Raw genomic sequence first — 25130 nt, 5'->3', positions numbered from 1 at the left:
TCAAAACGGTTCTTCCTTAGTTTTTATAATAATGTATAAACTACCTGGGAATTACATAGTGTAAAACTATAACCAATTAATTGTACTCTTAAAGAGGTAAGTTTAGCAGATATGCGATCGAGCGACCACAATGCTTGGGCTCGGAGACACCGGTGGCGTGTTGCAAAGATAAGCAGAGCGCATTCGCCGGGCCTTCTGTGGCTGGCAGTACGGTGAGAGGAGAGGCAGTGGTTGTGGGGGGAGGTATACGCACGGGCACGTCGATTACGTCATGCCACTACGAGTGCGCGCGCAGCACTGGAGGTGGAGCCGGATCGAGTTTCAAGCCACGGCCGCTAGGAGCGACACTGCATGGAGGGTTTACTCTACTAGTTCGGCTGAAATCGTTGGCGACAGATTTTAGTACACGATAAGATGTCTAGTGTAGAGATATAAAGTCAATGCTACTATTCATGTACTTAGTCTAAAATAACCTCATCCACAACTAGGTTCAGTCAGGACAACTGTTTAGGTTGGTTTCACATTTTATTCACACTAGTGTTATATACAATATTCTTGCTTGGTTGTAATATTAAGGCAATCGTAGGGGCGCATGTTAGACTTGGAGGTACTGAGTGTTGTTGAATCCTAGATGTCATAACCTGTGTTCTGTCCAAGTATCCCCTCAAGCACTGCCCAGTGATCCTCCCACTCGCTCCTCAAGCGCGTGGTTCCATACCCTGTAACCCGAACCACATCTAGGAGCTGTCTCCTTGAATTGAGATTGGTGTAACAGCTGTAGATGCCAAGGAGTGTCATTCATAGCCTGAAACAGTACAGGAAAAGATGAAACCGGTAGTACCGGATAGTACCTGTTGTACTAAAGTATCAAGAACCAAGTTGAACCAAGTAATGCATTGTGGAACTACTCAAAATGGTTTCTATGCATTATGAGATTTGTAACTTCGAAGCTCATACTACATTGAAGACTCTAAAATTTCAGTATAGATTGTCATGTAACTGGCTATGTAACAGGCTAAGTAAGCCTGATAAATTCAGCATGTATTTTGCAACTCCAGCTGTGATGTATGTATGTCCAGGCTCAACTACGCTGAATGCTACTGGTATTCTCAGCTCAGATGGACCCCATCTAGGCGGATGGATATAATTGTCAGAGAATTGCCTCTTGAAGATGTCTTTCTCCAACAGACTCCTCCTTGTAAGTTGTACATATCACTATCACGGATTAATGTGTGTTAATGATTGCATTTTATAATTAGATCAATTAGTGTTGGGTGCATGTGCTGGTAGGGCAAAGGAATAATAAAGGGACCTGACAGTAATGGGCAGCTGGTGTCAGTAAGGCAGGGTGGGGTTAGTAGGGCTGGGAAGGGTAAAGCTAGAGCAGGGTAGGGTACAGCTAGGGCCAGGAGGGCAGGGCAGGGTACAGCTAGGGTTAGCAGAGCAGGGTAGGATACGGCTAGGGTCAGTAGGGCAAGGTAGGATACAGTTATGGCTATTAGCCAGGGTAGGGCTAGGGCTAGCGGGGCAGGGTAGGATACAGCTAAGGCCAGCAGAGCAGGGTAGAGTAAAGCTAGGGCCAGCAGGACAGGGTAGGGTAAAGCTAGGGCCAGCCGGGCAGGGTAGGGTAAAGCTACGTACCTACAGCAGGGTAGGGCTAGCGAGGCAGGGTAGGATACAGCTAAGGCCAGCAGAGCAGGGTAGGGTGCAGCTAGGGCCAGCAGGGCAAGACAGGGTACAGCTGGGGTCAGTAGAGCAGGGTAGGTACAGCTAGGCTAGCAGGGCAGGGTAGGTACAGCTAGGCTAGCAGGGCGGGGTAGGTACAGCTGGGCTAGCAGGGCAGGGTAGGGTACAGCTAGGGCCAATACGGCAGGGTAGGGGTGCAGCTGGGGCCAGTAGGGCAAGGTAGGGTGCAGCTGGGGCCAGTAGGGCAAGGTAGGGTGCAGCTGGGGCCAGTAGGGCAAGGTAGGGTACAGCTGGGGCCAGTAGGGCAGAGTAAAGTACGGGTCAATCCATGTCAAGTGATCAAATACCAATTACCTCACCATTTTTTACAGGATTGATCTTTTTACATTAGATACATCTATGCAAAAGAAGCTTAAATATGAAAAAAAATTTTTTTTACCTCATCTCGTTTTTTGTTATTTTATTTTAAAGTTCCAAAAAAAGCGCGGTTTTGCGCTTTAAGGGATCTACGTTTTATTTAATATCTCAAGAAAGAGTAAAGATAGAAAGGTAAAACAAAAACCATTCTTTTCAGGATTAAATAACCTTTAATTTGATATACAACATGACAGTATTTCAAGTAATTAAAATTTCAACCCCCCAAACTCAAAATTTCAAAAGCCAATCCCAAAAAACGCATATGATTAAAAATTTTCAAAAAAATACCATTACTCCTTAATGTTATTAATAATTTATGTCCAAAAATTCAAATTGGGATCTCAATGGGATCCATATTAAAATAATTTTTTTGTATAAGCCTGCAATGTAAATAGACAAGTCTTAGGCTACAGGGCTAATTGTTACATTCATTAGCTACAAAAAATGTCTTAAGTAATGTAATATGCAATAAAAAGCTAATAGTCTATAGGCCTAACCAGTTGTACAATACAAGTACAGTAAGCCTAAAGTGTCTAAAATTTGGTACCGTAATAAAATTTACTTTTTAACACTTTTTAAATAAGATATCAATTGAAATAAATGGACTGCTACCGAGTCGTGAATCAAGCATTCTGATATTATTACAAAGCTTGTATACTTAATTTCTCCTTTCTCATTGTAATAAACAGCAAATGGATGCACAGTAGCTCAGAGGTTATTATTCCAGTGGAAAGACTGTGCCTCGTCTTGGACCACAAAAGAGTAGTTTTCTGAAAAGTCCAAACTTACAACTGCTTTATCCTCTTGAATGTTTTCTTTCAAATCTTTGTAGTACTTGGATTGCTGACGGGATATGAATGAATGATTCTTTAGTTCAACAAGCTGTTCACAAAAACTGTCCACAAATTCTTCTACAGTCTCGCAAAATGTCTCAAATGTACACCTATCCACAGAAACCCATTGTTTGTATGTGATGGTCTCTATCATCCCCTCTTCAAAGTGGTTCAGAAGTACTTCTTTTAGTTTTAGTTCTTTGGTTTTAATACTCCTGGACATTGTACACATTTGTTTAGGTAGCAGTCAGGGGTATTTTCTTGGCACATTATTTGTGACAAACATTGTTTGTAATCGCCAAGATCAGTAGCTTCATCAATCTTCACCTTTTTCAGCTTTCCTCCGACAATCATTCATTTTACATTCTGGTGCGTTGTGCACACGCAAACAGAGTCAGTTCCATTTCCCCCAGCCAAGATACAGTTCTTCGGTCTTAAATCAGCGTACTTTGAGAAAAAAATTTTCACAGCTGATTCTGTTTTTTTGAACGGTTCAAAGTATTCTTTTAAATTTAATAAAACCAGTCTCTCTTGCACATTTTCTTTCTATCCATTTACTTTCATCACTACAAAATCTTTCTTGCCTGGCATAATTCGACTCACATCATCAGAGTTGTAAAAAGCTTTGACTTTATCTACAACATTCTGGTCCAAAGTGTTTCCTGGCTTTGGGTCTGGACATGACATTATTTCCCTTTTCTTTAACTAACGATTTAGCTCTTCTGGCCATCCTATTACTGACACCAAACTCGATTTCAATTTTTCACAGTCCAACTTTTAGGTAATGTTGTAAGTCTCAAGAACTTCTCACTTTTTTTGTAGTTTTCTGAAATTTTTCTTTCAATTCCGCAATTATTTCTGAATCTGGGTTAACTTGCTCTTCATCCTCACAGAAGCTTGTATCAAAGGAAATTGATATCTTATTTAAAAAGTGAAGTTACCAAATTTTAGACACTTTAGGCTTACTGTACTTGTATTGTACAACTGAGCTTTTTATTGTATGTTACGTTACTTAGACATTTTTGTAGCTAATGAATGTAACGATTAGCCCTGTAGCCTACGACTTGTCTATTTACATTGCAGGCTTATACAAAAAAATTATTTTAATATGGATCCCATTGAGATCCCAACTTGAATTTTTGGACATAAATTATTAATAACATTAAGGATCCATGGTATTTTTTTGAAAATTTTTAATCATATGCGTTTTTTGGGATTGGCTTTTGAAATTTTGAGTTTGGGGGGTTGAAATTTTAATTACTTTAAATACTGTCATGTTGTATATCAAATTAAAGCTAATTTAATCCTGAAAAGAATGGTTTTTGTTTTACCTTTCTATCTTATTCTATCTTATTCTTTCTTGAGATATTAAATAAAACGTAAATCCCTTAAAGCGCAAAACCACACTTTTTTTGGAACTTTAAAGTAAGATTACAAAAAAACCAAAGGAGATAAAAATATTTTTTTTCTAAATTTTAAATTGGTTTTATGTGTATATTAAATAAACCAAAAACTAACAAGAATGAAAAACATAAGGGAAAATTTTATTTTTTATTTTGATCACTTGATATGGAATGACCCGTACACTATGGCCAGTAGGGTAGAGTAGGGTACAGCTAGGCCAGTACGGCAGGGTAGGTACAGCTACGATAACAGGGCAGGGTAGGTACAGCTGGGCTAGCAGGGCAGGGTAGGGTACAGCTAGGGCCAATACGGCAGGGTAGGTACAGCTAGGGTAGGTACAGCTACGATAACAGGGCAGGGTAGGTACAGCTGGGCTAGCAGGGCAGGGTAGGGTACAGCTAGGGCCAATACGGCAGGGTAGGTACAGCTAGGCTAGCAGGGCAGGGTAGGGTGCAGCTGGGGCCAGTAGGGCAGGGTAAGGTACAGCTAGGCTAGCAGGGTAGGGTATAGCTAGGGCCAGTAGGGCAGGGTAGGGGGGTCCAGCACCAGTAGGCCAGTAGGGCAGGGTAGGTACAGCTTAGGGCAGGGTAGGGTGCAGCTGGGGCCAGTATGGCAGGGTAGGGTACAGCTAGGGCCAGTAGGGCAGGGTAGGTACAGCTAGGCTAGCAGGGCAGGGTAAGTACAGCTAGGGCCAGTAGAGCAAGGTAGTTACAGCTAGGCTAGCGGGGCAGGGTAGGTACAGTTAGGGCCAGTAGAGCAGGGTAGGTACAGCTAGGGCCAGTAGAGCAGGGTAGGTAAAGCTAGGCTAGCAGGGCAGGGTAGGGTGCAGCTGGGGCCAGTAGAGCAGGGTAGGTACAGCTAGGCTAGCAGGGCAGGGTAGGGAGGGCAGGGCTAGGGCCAGTAGTGCAGCTGGGGCCACCCTGCCCTGCCCTGCTAGCCTAGCTGTACCTACCCTGCTCTACTGGCCCCAGCTGCACCCTACCCTGCCCTGTACCTACCCTACTGGCCTAGCTGTACTAGCTGTACCAACCCTACCCTACTGGCCTAGCTGTACTAGCTGTACCAACCCTACCCTACTGGCCTAGCTGTACTAGCTGTACCCTACCCTGCACTACTGGCCCCAGCTGTACCTACCCTGCACTACTGGCCCCAGCTGTACCTACCCTGCCCTGCTAGCCTAGCTGTACCTGCCCTGCCCTGCTAGCCTAGCTGTACCTACCCTGCTGTACTGGCCCTAGCTGTACCTACCCTGCCCTACTGGCCCTAGCTGTACCCTATCCTGCCCTACTGGCCCCAGCTGCACCCTACCCTGCTCTGCTAGCCTTTGCTGTACCTACCCTACCCTACTGGCCCCAGATGCACCCTACCCTGCCCTGCTCGCCTAGCTGAACCCTACCCTACCCTACTGGCTAGGGTCAGTAGGGCAGGGTAGGTACAGCTAGGTTAGCAGGGCAGGGTAGGGTGCAGCTGGGGCCAGTAGGGCAGGGTTAGGTACAGCTAGGCTAGAAGGGCAGGGTAGGGTGCAGCTGGGGCCAGTAGGGCAGGGGTAGGGTACAGCTAGGGCCAGTAGGGCAGGGTAGGGGGTGCAGCTAGGGCCAGTAGGGCAGGGTAGGTACAGCTAGGTTAGCAGGGCAGGGTAGGGTGCAGCTGGGGCCAGTAGGGCAGGGTTAGGTACAGCTAGGCTAGAAGGGCAGGGTAGGGTGCAGCTGGGGCCAGTAGGGCAGGGGTAGGGTACAGCTAGGGCCAGTAGGGCAGGGTAGGGGGTGCAGCTAGGGCCAGTAGGGCAGGGTAGGTACAGCTGGGCTAGCAGGGCAGGGTAGGGTGCACCTGGGGCCAGTAAGGCAGGGCAGGGACAGCTAGGCTAGCAGGGCAGGGTAGTACAGCTAGGCTAGCAGGGCAGGGTAGGGTGCAGCTGGGGCCAGTAGGGCAGGGTAGGGGGTGCAGCTAGGGCCAGTACGGCAGGGTAGGTACAGCTAGGCTAGCAGGGCAGGGTAGGCAGGGCAGGGCTAGGGCCAGTAGAGCAGCTGGGGCCACCCTGCCCTGCCCTGCTAGCTGTACATACCCTACTGGCCCTAGCTTTACCGTACCCTTCCCTACTGGCCCTAGCTGTACCGTACCCTGCCCTGCTAGCCCTAGCTGTAACCTACCCTGCCCTGCTAGCCCAGCTGCACCCTACCCTACCCTGCTAGCCTAGCTGTACCTACCCTGCACTACTGGCCACAGCTGTACCTACCCTGCACTACTGGCCCCAGCTGTACCTACCCTACACTACTGGCCCCAGCTGTACCTACCCTGCCCTGCTAGCCTAGCTGTACCTGCCCTGCCCTGCTAGCCTAGCTTTACCTACCCTGCTGTACTGGCCCTAGCTGTACCTACCCTGCCCTACTGGCCCTAGCTGTACCCTATCCTGCCCTACTGGCCCCAGCTGCACCCTTCCCTGCCCTGCTAGCCTAGCTGTACCCTGCCCTGCCCTACTGGCCCCAGCTGTACCCTACCCTGCTCTGCTAGCCTTTGCTGTACCTACCCTACCCTACTGGCCCCAGATGCACCCTACCCTGCCCTGCTCGCCTAGCTGAACCCTACCCTACCCTACTGGCTAGGGTCAGTAGGGCAGGGTAGGTACAGCTAGGCTAGCAGGGCAGGATAGGGTGCAGCTGGGGCCAGTAGGGCAGGGTTAGGTACAGCTAGGCTAGAAGGGCAGGGTAGGGTGCAGCTAGGGCCAGTAGGGCAGGGTAGGGGGTGCAGCTAGGGCCAGTAGGGCAGGGTAGGTACAGCTAGGCTAGCAGGGCAGGGTAGGGTGCACCTGGGGCCAGTAAGGCAGGGCAGGGACAGCTAGGCTAGCAGGGCAGGGTAGTACAGCTAGGCTAGCAGGGCAGGGTAGGGTGCAGCTGGGGCCAGTAGGGCAGGGTAGGGTACAGGTAGGGCCAGTAGGGCAGGGTAGGGTGCAGCTGGGGCCAGTAGGGCAGGGTAGGGGGTGCAGCTAGGGCCAGTACGGCAGGGTAGGTACAGCTAGGCTAGCAGGGCAGGGTAGGCAGGGCAGGGCTAGGGCCAGTAGAGCAGCTGGGGCCACCCTGCCCTGCCCTGCTAGCTGTACATACCGTACTGGCCCTAGCTTTACCGTACCCTTCCCTACTGGCCCTAGCTGTACCGTACCCTGCCCTGCTAGCCCTAGCTGTAACCTACCCTGCCCTGCTAGCCCAGCTGCACCCTACCCTACCCTGCTAGCCTAGCTGTACCTACCCTGCACTACTGGCCACAGCTGTACCTACCCTGCACTACTGGCCCCAGCTGTACCTACCCTACACTACTGGCCCCAGCTGTACCTACCCTGCCCTGCTAGCCTAGCTGTACCTGCCCTGCCCTGCTAGCCTAGCTGTACCTACCCTGCTGTACTGGCCCTAGCTGTACCTACCCTGCCCTACTGGCCCTAGCTGTACCCTATCCTGCCCTCCTGGCCCCAGCTGCACCCTTCCCTGCCCTGCTAGCCTAGCTGTACCCTGCCCTGCCCTACTGGCCCCAGCTGTACCCTACCCTGCTCTGCTAGCCTTTGCTGTACCTACCCTACCCTACTGGCCCCAGATGCACCCTACCCTGCCCTGCTCGCCTAGCTGAACCCTACCCTACCCTACTGGCTAGGGTCAGTAGGGCAGGGTAGGTACAGCTAGGCTAGCAGGGCAGGATAGGGTGCAGCTGGGGCCAGTAGGGCAGGGTTAGGTACAGCTAGGCTAGAAGGGCAGGGTAGGGTGCAGCTAGGGCCAGTAGGGCAGGGTAGGGGGTGCAGCTAGGGCCAGTAGGGCAGGGTAGGTACAGCTAGGCTAGCAGGGCAGGGTAGGGTGCACCTGGGGCCAGTAAGGCAGGGCAGGGACAGCTAGGCTAGCAGGGCAGGGTAGTACAGCTAGGCTAGCAGGGCAGGGTAGGGTGCAGCTGGGGCCAGTAGGGCAGGGTAGGGTACAGGTAGGGCCAGTAGGGCAGGGTAGGGTGCAGCTGGGGCCAGTAGGGCAGGGTAGGGGGTGCAGCTAGGGCCAGTACGGCAGGGTAGGTACAGCTAGGCTAGCAGGGCAGGGTACGGTATAGCTGGGGCCAGTAGGGCAGGGTAGGTACAGCTAGGCTAGCAGGGCAGGGTAGGTACAGCTAGGGCCAGTAGAGCAGGGTAGGTACAGCTAGGCTAGCGGGGCAGGGTAGTACAGCTAGGGCCAGTCGAGCAGGGTAGGTAGGTACAGCTAGGGCCAGTAGAGCAGGGTAGGTAGGTACAGCTAGGGCCAGTAGAGCAGGGTAGGTACAGCTAGGCTAGCAGGGCAGGGTAGGGTGCAGCTGGGGCCAATAGAGCAGGGTAGGTACAGCTAGGCTAGCAGGGCAAGGTAGGGTGCAGCTGGGGCCAGTAGTGCAGGGTAGGTACAGCTAGGCTAGCAGGGCAGGGTAGGGTGCACCTGGGGCCAGTAAGGCAGGGGTAGGGTACAGCTAGGGCCAGTAGGGCAGGGTAGGGGCTGCAGTTAGGGCCAGTAGGGCAGGGTAGGTACAGCTGGGCTAGCAGGGCAGGGTAGGGTGCACCTGGGGCCAGTAAGGCAGGGCAGGGTAGGGTGCACCTGGGGCCAGTAAGGCAGGGGTAGGGTACAGCTAGGGCCAGTAGGGCAGGGCAGGGGGTGCAGTTAGGGCCAGTAGGGCAGGGTAGGTACAGCTGGGCTAGCAGGGCAGGGTAGGGTGCACCTGGGGCCAGTAAGGCAGGGCAGGGACAGCTAGGCTAGCAGGGCAGGGTAGTACAGCTAGGCTAGCAGGGCAGGGTAGGGTGCAGCTGGGGCCAGTAGGGCAGGGTAGGGGGTGCAGCTAGGGCCAGTACGGCAGGGAAGGTACAGCTAGGCTAGCAGGCCAGGGTACGGTATAGCTGGGGCCAGTAGGGCAGGGTAGGTAAAGCTAGGCTAGCAGGGCAGGGTAGGTACAGCTAGGGCCAGTAGAGCAGGGTAGGTACAGCTAGGCTAGCGGGGCAGGGTAGGTACAGCTAGAGCCAGTAGAGCAGGGTAGGTAGGTACAGCTAGGGCCAGTAGAGCAGGGTAGGTACAGCTAGGCTAGCAGGGCAGGGTAGGGTGCAGCTGGGGCCAGTAAGGCAGGGGTAGGGTACAGCTAGGGCCAGTAGGGCAGGGTAGTACAGCTAGGCTAGCAGGGCAGGGTAGGGTGCAGCTGGGGCCAGTAAGGCAGGGGTAGGGTACAGCTAGGGCCAGTAGGGCAGGGTAGGGGGTGCAGTTAGGGCCAGTAGGGCAGGGTAGGTACAGCTGGGCTAGCAGGGCAGGGTAGGGTGCACCTGGGGCCAGTAAGGCAGGGCAGGGACAGCTAGGCTAGCAGGGCAGGGTAGTACAGCTAGGCTAGCAGGGCAGGGTAGGGTGCAGCTGGGGCCAGTAGGGCAGGGTAGGGGGTGCAGCTAGGGCCAGTACGGCAGGGAAGGTACAGCTAGGCTAGCAGGCCAGGGTACGGTATAGCTGGGGCCAGTAGGGCAGGGTAGGTACAGCTAGGCTAGCAGGGCAGGGTAGGTACAGCTAGGGCCAGTAGAGCAGGGTAGGTACAGCTAGGCTAGCGGGGCAGGGTAGGTACAGCTAGAGCCAGTAGAGCAGGGTAGGTAGGTACAGCTAGGGCCAGTAGAGCAGGGTAGGTACAGCTAGGCTAGCAGGGCAGGGTAGGCAGGGCAGGGCTAGGGCCAGTAGAGCAGCTGGGGCCACCCTGCCCTGCCCTGCTAGCCTAGCTGTACCTACCCTACTGGCCCTAGCTGTACCGTACCCTGCCCTGCTAGCCCTAGCTGTAACCTACCCTGCCCTGCTAGCCCAGCTGCACCCTACCCTACCCTGCCCTGCTAGCCTAGCTGTACCTACCCTACACTACTGGCCCCAGCTGTACCTACCCTGGACTACTGGCCCCAGCTGTACCTACCCTGCCCTGCTAGCCTAGGTGTACCTGCCCTGCCCTGCTAGCCTAGCTGTACCTACCCTGCTGTACTGGCCCTAGCTGTACCTACCCTGCCCTACTGGCCCTAGCTGTACCCTATCCTGCCCTACTGGCCCCAGCTGAACCCTACCCTGCCCTGCTAGCCTAGCTGTCCCTGCCCTGCCCTACTGGCCCCAGCTGTACCCTACCCTGCTCTGCTAGCCTTTGCTGTACCTACCCTACCATACTGGCCCCAGATGCACCCTACCCTGCCCTGCTCGCCTAGCTGAACCCTACCCTACCCTACCCTACTGGCTAGGGTCAGTAGGGCAGGGTAGGTACAGTTAGGCTAGCAGGGCAGGGTAGGGTGCAGCTGGGGCCAGTAGGGCAGGGTTAGGTACAGCTAGGCTAGAAGGGCAGGGTAGGGTGCAGCTGGGGCCAGTAGGGCAGGGGTAGGGTACAGCAAGGGCCAGTAGGGCAGGGTACGGTACAGCTACCCTGCCCTACTGGCCCTAGCTGTACCGTACCCTGCCCTGCTAGCCCTAGCTGTAACCTACCCTGCCCTGCTAGCCCAGCTGCACCCTACCCTGCCCTGCCCTGCTAGCCTAGCTGTACCTACCCTGCCCTGCTAGCCTAGCTGTACCCTACCCAACCCTACTGGCCCCAGCTATACCCTTCCCTGCCGTACTGGCCCCAGCTGTACCTACCCTACCCTACTGGCCCTAGCTGTACCGTACCCTGCCCTGCTAGCCCCAGCTGTACCTACCCTGCCCTGCTAGCCTAGCTGTACCTGCCCTGCCCTGCTAGCCTAGCTGTACCTACCCTGCTGTACTGGCCCTAGCTGTACCTACCCTGCCCTACTGGCCCTAGCTGTACCCTATCCTGCCCTACTGGCCCCAGCTGCACCCTACCCTGCCCTGCTAGCCTAGCTGTCCCTGCCCTGCCCTACTGGCCCCAGCTGTACCCTACCCTGCTATGCTAGCCTTTGCTGTACCTACCCTACCCTACTGGCCCCAGATGCACCCTACCCTGCCCTGCTCGCCTAGCTGAACCCTACCCTACCCTACTGGCTAGGGTCAGTAGGGCAGGGTAGGTACAGCTAGGCTAGCAGGGCAGGGTAGGGTGCAGCTGGGGCCACTAGGGCAGGGTTAGGTACAGCTTGGCTAGAAGGGCAGGGTAGGGTGCAGCTGGGGCCAGTAGGGCAGGGGTAGGGTACAGCTAGGGCCAGTAGGGCAGGGTACGGTACAGCTAGGGCCAGTAGGGCAGGGTAGGTGCAGCTAGGGCCAGTAGAGCAGCTGGAGCCACCCTGCCCTGCCCTGCTAGCAGTACCTACCCTGCCCTGCTAGCCTAGCTGTACCCTACCCTACCCTACTGGCCCTAGCTGTACCGTACCCTGCCCTACTGGCCCTAGCTGTACCGTACCCTGCCCTGCTAGCCCTAGCTGTAACCTACCCTGCCCTGCTAGCCCAGCTGCACCCTACCCTGCCCTGCCCTGCTAGCCTAGCTGTACCTACCCTGCCCTGCTAGCCTAGCTGTACCTACCCTGCTCTACTGGCCCTAGCTGTACCCTACCCAACCCTACTGGCCCCAGCTATACCCTTCCCTGCCGTACTGGCCCCAGCTGCACCCTACCCTGCCCTGCTAGCTCAGCTGCACCCTACCCTACCCTGCTAGCCTAGCTGTACCTACCCTGTACCTGTAGGTACAGCTAGGCTAGCAGGGCAGGGTAGGGTGCAGCTGGGGCCAGTAGGGCAGGGTTAGGTACAGATTGGCTAGAAGGGCAGGGTAGGGTGCAGCTGGGGCCAGTAGGGCAGGGGTAGGGTACAGCTAGGGCCAGTAGGGCAGGGTACGGTACAGCTAGGGCCAGTAGGGCAGGGTAGGTGCAGCTAGGGCCAGTAGAGCAGCTGGAGCCGCCCTACCCTGCTAGCCTAGCAGTACCTACCCTGCCCTGCTAGCCTAGCTGTACCCTACCCTACCCTACTGGCCCTAGCTGTACCGTACCCTGCCCTACTGGCCCTAGCTGTACCGTACCCTGCCCTGCTAGCCTAGCTGTACCTACCTTACCCTACTGGCCCCAGCTGCACCCTACCCTGCCCTGCTCGCCTAGCTGTACCCTACCCTACCCTACTGGCCCTAGCTGTACCGTACCCTGCCCTACTGGCCCCAGCTGTACACTTCCCTGCCCTGGTGGCCCCAGCTGCACCCTACCCTGCCCTGCTAGCCTAGCTGTACCTACCCTGCCCTGCTAGCCTAGCTGTCCCTGCCCTGCCCTACTGGCCCCAGCTGTACCCTACCCTGCTCTGCTATGCTAGCTGTACCTACCCTGCTGTACTGGCCCTAGCTGTACCTACCCTGCTGTACTGGCCCTAGCTGTACCTACCCTGCCCTAGCTGTACCTACCCTGCCCTATTGGCCCCAGCTGCACCCTACCCTGCCCTGCTCGCCTAGCTGTACCTACCCTTCCGTACTGGCTCTAGCTGTACCTACCCTGCCCTACTGGCCCTAGCTGTACCCTATCCTGCCCTACTGGCCCCAGCTGCACCCAACCCTGCCCTGCTAGCCTAGCTGTACCTGCCCTACTAGCCCCAGCTGTACCCAACTCTACCCTGCTGACCCTAGCTGTACCCTACCCTGCCCTACTGGCCCTAGCTGTACCATACTCTACCCTGCCCTACTGGCCCTAGCTGTACCATGCCCTACCCTGCTGGCCCCCAGCTTTACTCTACCCTGCCCTACTGGCCCTAGCTGTACCATACTCTACCCTGCTGGCCCTAGCTGCACCCTACCCTACCCTGCTGACCCCAGCTGTACCCTACCCTGCTCTGCTAACCCCAGCTGTACCTTACCCTGCTCTGCTAGCCCTTGCTGTACCCTACCCTGTCCTACTGACCCCAGCTGCACCCTACCCTGCCCAACTGGCTGTACCCTACTCTCGGCCTAGCTTTATCCTATGCCTCCCTACATTCTGCCCTGCCTTACTCTACGTCTATATTTAACACACCTCTAAATTTTTTTTATCTTTTCCAGAAGGACACTGCTTGATGCGCCAGCGGATGACTCTGACTATGTGCCCATGCCAGAAGACAATGCCGGCGGCTTTGCCTGGGGCGCTGCTGATGCTCCCCCTCCACCCCCACCTCCCCAGTGATTGTGATATCAAAGTTTCTTGTTTTTTTCTATTGAGCACAACATGTATGTACCTACCCTAAGATTTAATATTGTAAAATAAAAGTTTAAAAAACATTTATATTGGTTTGTCTTACCTCAAACATATTTTTATCTGGAGTTAATTTTAAGGATGAAGGAAACTATATGATTACCACACCAAACATGGGGAAAACCCTAGTTCTATAAACAGTGCAAAAATATAAATGTATAAGTTATCATATTATACCTTTCTGAACAGTGATACTGAAGGAGTCCTGTATAACATAACCTGAAGCATGTTTATTGGGTTAAATAATGCTCTTGAAAGAAATTGAATAAATTTATTGATGACCAGTGACTAGCACTAGCACCGACTATCCATCTCGCGACTACTCAGTTTTGTTGTTTTAAAATTGCAAATCCGTAACAATTTACAATTCTCACACAAAACACCTAAAAGTAAAATAATCACATCCTATCACATATCAGCTATTACTGAACCTAGGTGTTCCATCTTGATGACTACAGCAAGTTAGTTCTTAACTAAATTAAGAATCGCTTTTTTAAAGCAAAAGGAACAATATCAGTGCGAGACAGAAACAAATTACAATGAAAAAAAATAACCGCATCGGACTTGGTACAACATTTCATCTTAAACCTATTTGATTTTTCGAGGAATGGTGGAAATGAAATGATCTTACAATAAATAATTTATAGAATACCCCCGCCGCAGCAAACCTGCAGACTAAGCGAATTTCCATTTGGCTGATTGGATTTACACTGAAATGTCTACTTAAAATATAACATTTATTCCCGATTTAAATAGAATTAGTTAAACAAGAACTTAGGTTTGCTGCATCAGGGAGGGTAAAACTGTTCTTTTTTGTAAAATGTTAATAGTTAAGAAATAAAAACATTTCCCAAATTTGATCAAAATATGTTCATAAACAAGCAAACTACAACAGTTTACTTATTCTCCATAAGAATAACATGGGAATTTTAAATTTACAATATTTTGGAATTTTCTCCGTAACCATTAGGCGCATAATAACGCTTCAACATACTAAATTATTTGGTTTTTTTTAAGCTCTACAAAATGGTTTGGAAAGAAATTGCTAAATATTATGTTTTTTGGGTCAAAAATGGGAAAAACCTATTTTTACCCCATAAAACCCCCCGTAAACCCCCGTTCCCATGGTCCGATCATGCTGGATCGCGGACTCGTTTCAATAACTCGTATACACGTTTGTACCAAATTTCATCAGAATCGGATCATTTTTGCTTGAGTTACCGTGCTAATGGACACATATATATATATATATATATATATATATATCTATATACAGGGTGGCTGAAAAGTTACTTGCACCCCCACTTAACGTTTCAACCATTTGAGATATTTGAAATCGGTTTGCAGCAACCTTCTTAGATATGAGGGGCTATTATTATTATTATTATTATTATTTCTTTGTCATGAGAGCCGAAGCCCCCTGACTACGTACCCGGTACCTATCGTGAGACATACCCGGGCCCCATGATGTAGGCCGAAGCTTACGCATCAACCTTTAGCACATCATGGGCGGATGACTTAAGGTCATCAGGCTCGCCGGCTGCCGAAGCAGACCCTTCGGAAAGAGGGTTGCCCCTCAATCCTAACCAGGGATTCCGGCTGCTTGTTTAAGCGTCACTCCACCTGGGTTCCACCAGGTACAAGCCCTAGAGGACCATAATGGAGCGCCCCGACGCATTTAGTGCAAGCAACACTCGGGACCTATCTAATCCCTGACAGGCAGAACCCGCCATCATAGCCAGAAGGAAGGGGACCGTCAGTACGCTGACGGGGGAACCCCAACCTCCCATTTACACCACTACCCGATCGAGGCCTTACCCAGTTGCTGGGAAACCAGAGATAACCAGAGCGATAGATCCCCAGATACCCCTGGCGGGCTCGGACCCAGCACCCGATCTACTTCGTTTGCCCGTCAGACCCAACATCACTGCCAGGCCATCAGGGTTTCCCAAAAGGAGGCAGGTATAGAAGTGGGACCCACCCGGATGAACCTATCCACCAGAGGTGGCGACACCCTTGACTCAATTGAGGTTCCGGGAAGAACCCCCCACACTCAAGATAACCATACCGTCCGTGCTCAGAGACAGGGATTGGTTTGCATAAGTGCCTACAAACCGTTACCCTCACACTGCGGAAAGTTACGTTTCCCTTGAGTGTCCTCGTGAGCTGCGGGTACTTGCCCGTTTTCACCTCCAGGAAAGGCTACTTCCAAAGTCGAGGATTTGCCACACTGAATGCTGGTCGCAAACAACAAGCAGGCCGAAACCCAAAGAACCACAGACACAGGTAGGTTAGAGAATATGATGCACTTCCATCTCTCCTAGAGCTAAACACCCCTCCATCCTGGATAAAGGAATGTCACTGGGACCCAATGCCCAGTCGTCCATGTCTGTGGCCTACTTGAAAATGCCGATACCAACACCGAGCAGTTACCTCCCCTTTGGGGGCTAGGTTTTTCACCTCCCAGGACGAGGCTACTTCCAAAGTCGAGGATATGCCTCACAAAATGTCAGTCGAACACAACAGGTAGGACGAGCCTGAAGAACTCAAGTCACAACCACAGTTACAGGTAGGTGAGGAGAGGCGGAATTAACGGCGTCACTGAGAGCTAAACACCCCCCCACCCTGAATGGAGGGAGTGTCACTGGAGGCTCCCCCTAAGGGGCTGGCGCTTACCAGTCGTCCATAACTGTGGCCTACCTGAAATGCCGGGTCAGACACCGGGCAATTACCTCCCCTCTGGGAGAGCTAGGGTCCGCGTGGTCGCCAGGCCACGTACCCACGCAAGCATGGGCCCCCTGCGGGCGATGAGGGGCTACAATAATTATGGTTAATTTTAAAAATTTTGTCCTTAGGGGTAGCGGGGGTAGGGGGTAGCTCAAAATTTTCAAATAGCAATTATAGCCGAGTTTGGTATCATTTTACAGGTCTTGACGAAACATAACAAATAACATAAAGAAAAAATAAATCGGGCCATTAATAACAAAATGGCAGCTAAAAATGATTGAGACAATGGATATTTAAAGTAATTTTGAACTGCCATTTTGTTATTAATGGTCCGATTTCTATTTTCTTTATGTTAATTGTTATGTTTTGTCAAGACCTGTAAAATGATACCAAACTCGACTATACTTGCTATTTGAAAATTTTGAGCTACCCCCTACCCCCGCTACCCCTAATGGCAAAATTTTCAAAACTGACCATAATTATTGTAGCCCTTCATATCCAAACAAGTTGCCGCAAACCGATTTCAAATATCTCAAATAGTAACAAAGTTAAAGAGGGTGCAAGTTATTTTTTTGCCACCCTCATGGTTATTTGGATTTGAAACGTTTTAGGGCGCCATTTTGTTATTAGTGAGCCGATTTTGGTTTTCTTTATGTCAATGTTTATGTTTCGTCAAGACCTGTAAAATGATACCAAACTCGACTATACTTGTCATTTGAAAATTTTGAGCTACCCCCTACCCCCGCTACCCCTAAGGACAAAATTTTCAAAATTGACGATAATTATTGTAGCCCCTCATATCTAAGAAGGTTGCCGCAAACCGATTTCAAATATCTCAAATGGTTGAAAAGTTAAGTGGGGGTGCAAGTTACTTTTCAGCCACCCTGTATATAAAAGGCAAAGCCCTCACTGACTGACTCACTCACTCATCATTAATTCTCCCACTTCCCATTTACCTAGGAGGCTGAAATTCGGTACACCGATTCTTTGGGCATTAAATAGGAAAACTAAGTAGTTTTTATTCTGATCGGGCTTTTGGGCTCCGCCCCAGTGGCTCTGGAGTTTCCCGTGTTAACCTTATGATTTTTCATATTTAAAAGGAATTAATTAATCTTAACAGCTGTTTCAATTTAACAAGTTGGTTCTGTTCTATGATGTCAATAGCATTAAAGTTACAAGGTAAATTCACTCTGCAGGATTGCTGTAGCAGGGGTATTTTTTGGTCTGGAACCTTAGAACAGTCCAGTGCAACAGAAAAAAGGGGCATTTGAGATTTATTAAATGTACAGTAAATAATTACGTGAATAAACACACTACTGGCAATCCAGTGGTTATATGATATGTAGACATTATTTCAGTTCAATGGCAATCATATTGCTGTGATTTTACTATATGACAAGGCGCTCATTAGCTGGTACAGCAAGCCTAGTAACTAAGTTGTTTAAGTAGCAAACATACCTATAGCGTATATTCCATTTTGGCCATTGCAGACTTGGCAAATGGTGATAGAAACTTGTCGTCGAACGCTAAGTTGCGAGCCATCCACGCGATGGAGTTGGCCACCTTCTGTATCTTGACTGAGTCTCGCTCTCCCTGTAGCCTACACAGCTCACTGACCAGAACCTGGGCAATTGAATGTCTTGTTATGTTCAAACATCTAAGGCTGACACATACTGATTCTTAATGATAACAACAAATAATACATTTTATTAGTCAACTGGATACATATTGGTCATCTGGATACATAAAGTCATAGACAAATAGAACGCCTATGACTTTCAGCAGTGCTGATTAGCATTAAGTTCCAGCACACACCGCTTGGAGTGCCGTAACTACACAACACTCCTAGCAGCCTTTGACAGACTATATTTATTCTATTTGTCCATGATAAAGTATAATTGATAGTCAACATTGTTTACTGCTGATTTTTGTTTATTTATTAAGTAAGCACCATGACAAGTTCCAATGGGCGGAAAAACAACATTGTTTGGAGGAGATTATAAACAGGCAGTGTCTGTTACTCCAAGCTAAAAAGGTCCAAATAATTATAGTCTAGCCATAATTGAAGTCTAGCCGTGGCATGATAGTAAAGGGAGCATCCATATATAACAGTAAAACCTAGAGGTAGTTTGTGCTTATCCTTAATTAAAATGTACACTACAACAAACAGCGTCATTCGCATCTCTGTAGCTGACGTGTGAGTACCTTTTGCTGTGTGTTTAACGTTTTAAATTATTGAATCTCTTGTTGCATGCAAGATAAGGTCAGTGATATGATTTTTGACTGCAACAAACAGAATATCGACTGCAGACAATAGTCACAAGATGACTGTATAGCACAAATACCTAGAGAAAAGTGCAGAAATGGGTTAGGGAGTTTAAAACCCAGATACAGGTTCCATGAAGATGTCAATTTCGGAAGGAATTGTGTTTATGGTGTGTAACCAGACTACTAACAGAAGAGCACAAAGGAAAGTTTCTTTCACATCCATTTTACACATTTCTGTACTTTACCTTCATGTCAAACAACTTGTCAGCCTGTCTTCTTAAATATTCATAGTAATTTTTATAGATTTCATTATGCGTAAACCTTTTAAATTCTAATAATTTTAAAAATAAAATAATAAAAGTTATGTAAATTAAAAAGGTATTTTTTTTAGTTTTGTTGAAAATGGATGTAAAATTGTATGTAAATTTGTGTAAGTTAGTAAGTGTATTTTGTTTCAACTTAATTTTCATAAATGTGTTTTCCAGGTGTGCCAACCAAACAGACGGTCGTAGACCATTGTTTATTAAGTGTTTGATCATGTTTATGAGAGGAATGTTTATGTTAAAATAAAGCACTTTATTCATTCATTCATACTTTACCCTCACTCTTTGCATTGGGGCCAACCCTTTCAGTCATCTGGAAATGAATGACAGCATGGGATGTGTTTCTTGGGGTCAAAAAACGTATATCAATGGCCTTATCTCGCATGCTGTGGGAGATTTGATAATTTTACGATTTTTCTAAACACACAGCAAAGCATACGTCAGCTACAGAGCTGCATGGCGCCATTCTGTCTACCAATGATGCCAGTAAGGGGCAAACCGCCTCGTCGTGCCGTACATTTGAACTACGGAGCCAACACAATAACAGCCTTACTTAAAAAACGCCCCTTGTATACCAGCACTAACTAAAATACAAGTAAATTACCTTCAACATTACAAAAAAAATTGCCTGTTGAATCTTCAAGTAGGAGAGGGAAACTTAAACCTGAATAATATTATTTCTAATAAAATACAACTAGATAAAAGAAATTATCAATCTGGGCATAAAAATAAAGATTGGACAACACTACAAAATTTAGGCCTTTCCTCAAATGACAGTTATCAACAATTGTACAGTAGGTTTATAGTTCCATTTTTGAAAAGGCTAAAATCACACGTAGAGAACATAAAAAAAAGCTAAGAAAAGCCTGGATGAACTGGGATATAGTTAACAAGATTAAGAGACGAGATAAATTATTTAAGTGGATTAAGAAGCATCCAGAGAATACAACCATAATAAATAAATATATAAATCTAAGGAATCTTATAAATAAAGATATAATTAGAGCAAAGGTAGGGGGGGGGGGGGAAGCTGGTAGGGCAATAATTATGGTGAGATTTTTGAGGAAAATAAAAAAGATATAAAAAAGACATGGGAAGAGTTTAATATAGTTTTGGGAAGGAAGAAAAGGCAGAACATTGATGAGATGGTACAAAAATATATGGTAAATAAAGGAAGTACAGTAGAACCTCGCTAATCCGTCACCTATGGGACCGGGAGCATGGTCGGAACAGCAAAAAGGTCGGATTATCAGAGGAACGCGTTTATTGACATAAAAACGTAGTATAACTGTATTTTGAACAGACCAGTGATAAATTATAACCACGGTTAATCCAACATGACATGAAACAGTTATTTCCAACTCATAAACTATAAATGGATGTTAATGTAATAATTTGCATGTTACATCATAAAAATACAATTAGTGGGCTATTGCGCAATCATGATAATTATGTTATGTCATTACCCTTGGTTCAGTAATAAAAACTGTAACTTTTAAAATGACAGCTTTTTCAAACTTTTACTCTAACAAACAAATTGCCAAACATTGTACAGCAAAATAAAGAACAGAACATTAGAAAGTCTAGTAGGCTACTGCTACGCTGTTTCAGGACAGAAAATGTCGACAAAAACATTAGATAACGCATAAAAAAGTATGAAATAACAGTAGCCTACTTATAGCATAACAACAGTCGTAAAATACACAAATAAAAATAACAATGACATAAAAACATCGCTTATTCTTTCTCTTTGTTCTTCTATTCTTTGTTAAGTTTCTCTTCATCCATCCATTCAACAAGTTGCCATGGTTACTAATCACCCAATCACAGGCTACTAAAGCTGTCATGATTACCAAATACCCAATCACAAAATGTTGTGACATAGCAAGCGCACAGCAGACGGAAGTGTCGTGTGTAGGCCTGAGCTGAGCACTGAGCAGACGATTGTCAGTGCAAACGGATAGCTTGAACTTGAAGCTTTGATCGGCATTCCTTTGTTTTGCTTCCATTTAATTTTTGTCAAATGAACTGTGATTTTCAAAAAACAATAATGTGGGAGCCTACTTAATATTAATAATGGGCAGACATGGTTAAATATATAACAAATTTCAACACATTAGACTAAAATAAACACAATTTATAAAGTTTTCTGGATATTTATCTTGGACAATGAGGTTATGTTAGCGGAAGCCTATTGTGTTGGCGGCACGGTCGGACCAAGCGAGGAGTCGGACCATCAGAGGTCGGATTAGTGAGGTTCTACTGTACTTTAAAACAGATATGTGATAATTTTTCAAACACTTTTACAACAGAAATAAATAGTATTGTTAATAAATGCCATGTTAAATTTATTGATGTTGAACAAACTGAGAAAATAATACAAAACACCTCTCTATATATCCCAAAAGCTAAAAAGCAAGACATATAAATGATTTTAATGAAATTAAAGAAAAAAGTCCAGGTATTGATGGAATTAGAGTTGAGGCCTTAAAAAATGTAGTGTCGATGACTCAGAAATTATAGTCAATATCATAAATAATTCACTCTCATAGGATAGAATTCCCACCAGACTTAAAACAGCTATTGTAAGACCAATTTATAAATCAGGATGCCACATATTTATATCAAAACTATGTTAATCGGGAATGTGAGCTATCATCATGCCGAATTTCAGCCCGATCCGACCAGTATTTTTCGCGTTTACTTTTCCCATACATACAGCAACCACCTCTTTTTTATAATAGTATAGATTACCGCCCTATATCAATATTATGTACAATAGATAAAATAATGGAACGATACATATCCCTAAACCTGAACAGATATCTGACGGAGAATAACATTACAGATAAGCCAATATGGGTTTCAGAAAAACAAAAGCACAGAGTTATTACTACAAGCATTTGCTAATAACGTAAATAAAGAGATAGATAAAGGAAATCAAATATTGGTTACATTTGTAGATTTGACTAGATTTTACAATTAATTATGCCTTAGTCATGTTGCTTAAATAAAAAATACCCCTGCTGCAAGCAAACCTGCAGATTGAGCGAATTTCCTTGCCCGATTGCATTTTCACTTAGGCCGCTAAGTTCAATTTATTTTAATAATATAAGATTTAGCGAGTACCTAGGTTTGCTGCTACAGGGAGGGTAATTAAGTTCATATTGCTGGTTTTTTACTATATGACAGTCACACATTCGCTGGTACAGCAAGCCTATAGTTCGGCCACTTAGAAAGCGACCTGCTTGCTTATGCTAACCAATGCTAGAGGAGGTCGCTTTCTGAGCGGCCGAACCATAGTAACAAAGTTGTTTAAGTAGCAAACATACCTATGGCGTATATTCCATTGGCCAATGCGGACTTGGCGATTGGTGATAGCAACTTATCGTCGAACGCTAAGTTGCGTGCCATCCACGCGATGGAGTTGGCCACCTTCTGTATCTTGACTGGGTCTCGCTCTCCCTGTAGCCTACACAGCTCACTGACCAAAACCTGGGCAAATTGAATGCCTTGTTATCTATCTATACTATTATATAAAAATCTAATACAGTAGAACCTCTTTAATCCGAACTAATTGGGACCAGGGGTAGTTCGGACTATTGAATAGTTCGGATTACAGAACATATTGTTGTTTTTACATAACAATAGCTAAAACATGGCTAAAATTGATCAACATTATTTTGGGAATAGTGAAAAAAGGTTTTATAAAGTAAAATACAGTGTTTATTTAATACAGTAGTTAACATGGTGAATAAACACTACTGTAAATTAAATACAGTATACAATAAAGAACTGCTGTACTGTGTATAGAGTACAGCAATGAGGGGTTCGGATTAGTGGACGTTCGGATTACGGGGGTTCGGATTAAAGAGGTTCTACTGTAGTGTTTTATCTGCCTGTGAGTGTATTACTCAAACTACTGAACCAACTGGGCTTAAATTTTACAAAAATATAGCTACTACACCAGGATCCGTTTAGGGCAAGTCACGCTTGATACTGACCGGGGGCTTTTGTTCTGAGATGAAGATTTTTCAAGTAAATATTGATTGGTCTCCATGACTGCAATGAGAACACTCACAATGTTTATATTTGAAGGGCCAGGGGGAAAAACGATGAGAGTCAGTTTTACATGATAGGGCTACTGAGTAAATTGCATTTCAAAGTTTGGAACTCCTTGCGTAAAACAATGTTAATACTAGTAAAACAAACTTTTAATATAATTTTAGTGAATATTCTGCTTAACCAACTAGGCAATAATGTTTAGTTTAGTGTTTTCCTAAAGGTAAAAAAAAATTCTGACTTGAAAATGCCTCACAGCTGGCTTGAGCAAATAATACAGGATAGAAAAAAAGTCCAGGGGCAGTTAAATATTTCAAAAAGTAGTAAAGATGGGCTTCAAAACTTGGTTACTGGGCAAAAATCATTTAAACACATTATTCAGTGATGCGCTACTTCCTTAGAGGGGCTTGATAGGGGTCAAAAGAAAATTACGTATGTAGACCCAGGTCAATATGCACATCAAATTAAAGCTCCTAATTAGTAGAATACAATGTCACAAATTTGAGCTCAAAAAACTACTGGCAGCTGTTCAAAGATTCAAAATGGTAGGTCCAAAATATCTTTGAACAGCTGCCATTTTTGACTCGGTTGTCCGTTTGAGTTCAAACATTTTCCTGATGCTTTGGTTTTTTGTGAAAATATCATGGCATTTGTTTTTTTATAAAAAAAATTGTTTAATTTGAAACTGCATAATATTTATATTAAAATGATCACAACAGTAGATCCTAATTACAATGGTAGCCATATAATCATTTACAACATTCTCCAGTTTGAATTTAATTTCAAACTAAGAAAATCTTATCATTTGTAAAATAAAATTCTATTTATTTAAAAATAATTTTTAGGGTGTACCTAGAATATAACAGACAAAGCATTACTCTTAAGTGCATTTATTTGTGTAAAAGACAAAAAATTTGGTGTATATTAAAAAATAAGGGGGAAATGAGTTTTTTTTCTAAGAGCTTGCATATTTGGTCAAAATCCCCAAAAACTTTTCAGCATAGCGCTGGCAGTGACTCTGAAGCACTCAAGGGTTAAACACACTTAACTCTATAATTTCATTTGAAAAGATAAACTTTATGCATTGGATTTAGAACTTTAGATTTTAAACTGTAGTCCTAATTACTTTCAAACCCCTGTTTATATTTTTGAAGTCAATAGACACATAAGAATCTAACATAACAACATACCATAGTGCAGCTTACATAACTTGCTACTTACTTGCCATAACCACTTGTAGCCAAGCTCGTATTTGGCCTGGCCAAAACGTTGTCGCCAATCCTCTGCGACATTCGAATCTTCCTCTAAAGTCTCATTATTTCCATATCTTTCCGGACTTGATCCCACCACCTGGTAGGGCAGCAATAAAATAAATTGTACTTGACCTTTTTTGATAGCTACAAATAACACTTCTGTTACCCTAATCCTTAAATTTTACTTGGGCTTCTTTACCTGTTAGCTTTTATATAAATTACAAAGAAAACTATGAGCAAAATTCTTTAAAGCATTTATTACTTTCATAAACAAAACATAAACTCCCCTTTACTCACACATTGAAACTGCTTTTAAGTCAATAAAAAAAAGCTGTTGACTGCATCGACCAGCTCTTGTTCATTCAATAAATTAAATAATGTAAACTGGAAAAGCACATAAGGTGTAAACCCGTGAAGTGTGGAAATCTACACACTCTTGGAGATTCATTTTGATGTGCCATTGTATAGCCTATTATTTTAGATAATGGCCTTAAGCGATAACCACGAATTTGACATAATCACATCAACGTTCAATAATGTTGAAAAAAAAAACATAAAATGTCCACACGAAGATTATTAAAACACCAATTGAGGACCTGATAAAATATCAGTTTAGCAGCAGGGTATATTGTGAGTGTTCTTATGTTTAGGTATGCATTTTATCAAAATATCTATATTAATAGGCAAGCATGTTTCTTTAAAACCTCTTTCCTCAGCTCTGTGTGCATCGAAGAAAATATCTACGCATACTGTTCCAAATAGATTTTCCTAAGCTTTATTTTAGGAAATAGCTACCTAAACTCACTCCCCTATAAGGAAATTCTCTAATCATCAAGATGGAGTATCTACTCACCCAATATGGGCAGCTTGTTCTCTAACAGCTTGTAGTAGCTGTGCGTGAGTAGACTAACAGGTTCTGTGGTACTTAAACGCCCCATAGACTCAAGGCGATCACACGTCCCACATCAGGAAACTAGGGAACTCTAGCCTATGGGGTCGATGCCGTATCAACTCCAACCAACAACACCGCCCG

General features: G+C 46.5%; 1 long non-coding RNA gene across 1 annotated transcript; it reads right to left on the bottom strand.

The window, feature by feature from the left end:
• Positions 1-554: 554 nt before the first annotated feature.
• Positions 555-25130, bottom strand: LOC128983340 (uncharacterized). Its single transcript, XR_008489830.1, has 5 exons — positions 24951-25130; positions 24066-24194; positions 22115-22277; positions 17650-17814; positions 555-805 (listed from the first exon to the last, which is right to left on the bottom strand). It is a non-coding gene; the product is annotated as an uncharacterized LOC128983340 (long non-coding RNA).

This window comes from Macrosteles quadrilineatus, unplaced genomic scaffold (assembly GCF_028750875.1).
Source record: "Macrosteles quadrilineatus isolate MER2022 unplaced genomic scaffold, UCM_ALF_1.0 Scaffold_1__1_contigs__length_201487025, whole genome shotgun sequence".
NCBI lineage: Eukaryota > Metazoa > Arthropoda > Insecta > Hemiptera > Cicadellidae > Macrosteles > Macrosteles quadrilineatus.
Note: the sequence above shows the minus strand (reverse complement) of the source record. Positions and strands in the feature narration are given on the sequence as shown.